The sequence below is a fragment of the Symphalangus syndactylus genome, chromosome 5 (genome assembly GCF_028878055.3).
Source record: "Symphalangus syndactylus isolate Jambi chromosome 5, NHGRI_mSymSyn1-v2.1_pri, whole genome shotgun sequence".
Classification (NCBI taxonomy): Eukaryota; Metazoa; Chordata; class Mammalia; order Primates; family Hylobatidae; genus Symphalangus; species Symphalangus syndactylus.
Genome location: NC_072427.2, coordinates 26,149,770 through 26,153,217, shown reverse-complemented (window position 1 = coordinate 26,153,217; position 3,448 = coordinate 26,149,770). Strand labels below are relative to the sequence as shown.

Below are 3,448 nucleotides of genomic sequence, written 5' to 3'. Positions count from 1 at the left end.
AGATATAGGTAGGTATGCAGACCTAGTTATGGAAAATAAGGAGGTTATATTCTGATTATTTCTGCTTTCTTATTTAAAAAAAAAAGCTAGATCGTTAGCTTAGACTAAAAAGGGGATGAGGGTGAGGTGGGAGGTTGGGAAGAAGGTTGAAGTGGTTATTCAGGAGAATGGACAAAGGAACTGATCAGAAAAATGGATAAGGCTTGCTGAGTTACATGGTCTTAAATTAGAGCAAGACCATTGAGTATGGTTATGGTTTTTTCTAGTCATATTTAAACAGGTGAAAAGCAAACAGAGTACTGCCTTTAGCCAAATTAGACAAGTATGACAGAGGGATACAGGGGTAAGACAGTTAAGTGGTTAAGCAAATGAGTGGTTATAATGATAAACCATGGAATTCATAGATAAAAATGAAAGTAAAGAAATGTAGTGGACTTAATTGATGACTGGGAAGTCCTTATAGGTCAAGTAATTGGTAGAATTTAAACTAGAAGTGCGGCAGACAGATCATAGAATGGGAAACTTGAGTCAAGATTTTGGAGGTGGTGTCATTATTAATAATTGGTGGCTGAACTGTGACAGAGGAAAAGACAAAGAAAAAAGGGAATCAAGAAGCTGAGAGCTCAGGCTTTTGGATGAGCAGTCTACATAGATGTCGAAGTCACCAAGCATGATGATTATAGAGATAGGCAGTAAACCAATTGCTAACATTCAATGAATAAATGATCAAAAGAGAATAGCCATAAAGATTGGGCATAAGTGCTACAAAAAGGGTAAATAGGCAGTGTAACTGATGACATTTGCTAAGGAAGCTGGATGGCTTTAGGGAAAAAGAAAAAGCAATGGTCAGGTAGCAGCAATGAAAAATCAAGGACACCTACCCCTTTGCTAGGTCCTATAACACTGGGGTATCAGGTTAATGGGGGATTTCTTCTCTTCTTCCTAGCACTGTTCTTCTACCCTTCTCCCCTGCTCACTCATCTTCCCAGATGACCTGTTCACAGCTGAGCACAGGAGGAAACGGAGTTTAGGGAAAGATCTTACTTTGCTGGTACCTTTGTGACATCTGGAGACTCTTTTAGGGGTTTCTTGCAGTTTGGGAAACTGGGAAACTCCAATGGAAATTTTTACAATGTGGGTGATGCCTTTCCTCTGGCCTGGCTATATATGACTCCAACTCCTGAAACCTGGCATCCAGAGACAGGCCTTGTATACATTCCTGTTAGAGCCCCCACTGCCCTCCCAATGGCCTTCGTGGACAAAGCCCCTTGGGCGAAGTCTACATTTCATGCTGGTTTTCCCAATGCCCACATCTGCTGTATGGGAAACATTCCTGAAAGCTTGCCCCTGCCAGTGGTGGAAGTGGCACCTACCCCCAAAGCAATTATCCTCCTCTTTGTTCTGCTTCCTGGGGTCGAAAGCCTGCTGCAACCTTCTGCCTTTAGATTTCATATTTCTGAGTCTACTACCAGTCTATTGTGTCCCTTCAACCCTCAGAACACATATCCAGTTCTAAAGGTGAAGACCTTCACACCAAGCCTGAAGTGATCTCAAAGCATCATCCCTCTCAGCAACTCTCCACTGCCCAGGGAAGGGAAAACTGCCACAGCACGGCAGCCTCATTCTCCAGAGATATTTTTTTCTTTCTCCTTCAATGTTCACTCTTTCAAACACTCCAGGAGAGTGATGGACTAAGGGATCAAAATATAATCCCTTAATATTCTTATACTCTTTTTTTTTTTCAGAGACAAGTGAACATTTATTTTTGGTGCTTTCTTCCTATGTGTATTTCAAGTCTTTTTCAAAACAAGGCCCCAGGAATCTCCAGATTCAATTATGTCCCTGGGCTTGGTCGACCACTGCAGGAGTCTTAGGGAGCCTTGTACAAATGCTAGAGTTACTCATTTACCAACATTAAACCCTGGGATAGAAGATGCACCAAAGCAGGACTCCTTCCTCCATGGAATGTACTGATTTCAGACGAGATGGCGGCCAATGTAGAAATTGCTGGAATTTTTCCTTGGAACTGGATTGTGATGAGAGGTGCTTGCCATGAACATCAACTACTATCTTTTCTTTGACCCTTCCTTTCCAGTTTTTGAAGATAAAGCAGGAAATAATCTTCTCTGAATATACTCAGTAAAAATTCCAAGAAAAAAAAAAAACAGAAACACATGCTTCCACTTCACTGATAAAAATTTCCTGCAGTTTGGCACCTGGATCTAGTTAAGCAGGCGGATGAGCTGATTGATGCATTCACCCTGATAGCCAGGTGTGCCCATCTCCTTGAGGAAGCCCACTCTACTTTTAGTACCATGATGGGCCACTGAGAGGGCACAAGAACTATGAGATCTCCTAGAAATGCTTCCCTGGGAAGGCAATTTCATGAATGAGATCTTCCAAGCAAATGGCACCAAACTTCCCCAGGTGCTCCTCAATAACTGTGTTGGCTGTCAGTGGAAGGGTCTTATTCTTGACCTTGGCTTGTCCACATTTCAAAATGAGTTCCAGGACAGACATCAGATTTGGAAATCCCCAGGTCACATAAGGTTCCACAATATGCAGCATTTTTAGGTTCTGGGGAGTGACTTTTACAAAGACACCACTAATAATTTTCTTTAGGCTAAGTCTTGCAATGGTTCTCTGCACCAGTAAACTCACACCATCAATCCTTTCGATGCGTACAACAAAGCCAAGGAATGTTTATCTGGCAATTCCAAGGCATGAGATTTCACTTCTAGTCATCTGAGATGCATCTTGTCATGTTTCTGCTGCCAGAAATCATGTAGGAATGATTCCAGTCGCTTAAACCTGAACCCTTTTCCTTTCCTCTGATCCTTCTTTGCCAAAAGTGCCTCCTTTGCCTGGGTGGCTTTGAAGGCTTGATAAGCCTTCCCCTTTTTCAGGAGATTTTCTGGAACCAAAGAGGTTTTTCTTTGCTCTTGCTCTGCCATCTTTCTAGTGTTGCAGCTACTGCTTTTTGAGACGGAGTCTCGCTCTGTCGCCCAGCTGGAGTGCAGTGGCACAATCTCAGCTCACTGCAACTTCTGCCTCCTGGGTTCAAGCGATTCTCCTGTCTCAGCCTCCCGAGTAGCTGGGACTACAGGTACGAGCCACCTTGCCCAGCTAATTTTTGTATTTTTAGTAGAGATGGGGTTTCACCATATTGGTCAAGCTGGTCTTGAATTCCTGACCTCAGGTGTTCCACCTGCTGCCTCCCAAAGTGCTGGGACTACAGACGTGAACCACCATGCCCAGCCTCTTATATTCTTGCTATAAGAATATTTTTGGCCATTCCCTCCAAGAGTTCTGCAAATGGAGTCCAGCACCAAACTTCAAAACATGGGGAAAGGTGGCACCTACTGTTTTATCCTTAGCCTTGGGAACCTCTCCAGGTACCTAGACAGGAAGAGTTCAGTATTAACACGCTGCTACATTAGTAACTAAT

The 3,448-nt window shown here is 43.2% G+C and overlaps 1 pseudogene; it reads right to left on the bottom strand.

The window, feature by feature from the left end:
• Positions 1 to 2,222: 2,222 nt before the first annotated feature.
• Positions 2,223 to 2,969, bottom strand: LOC129481742 (ribosomal protein uL30-like; annotated as a pseudogene).
• Between the last annotated feature and the right edge of the window lie 479 nt (positions 2,970 to 3,448).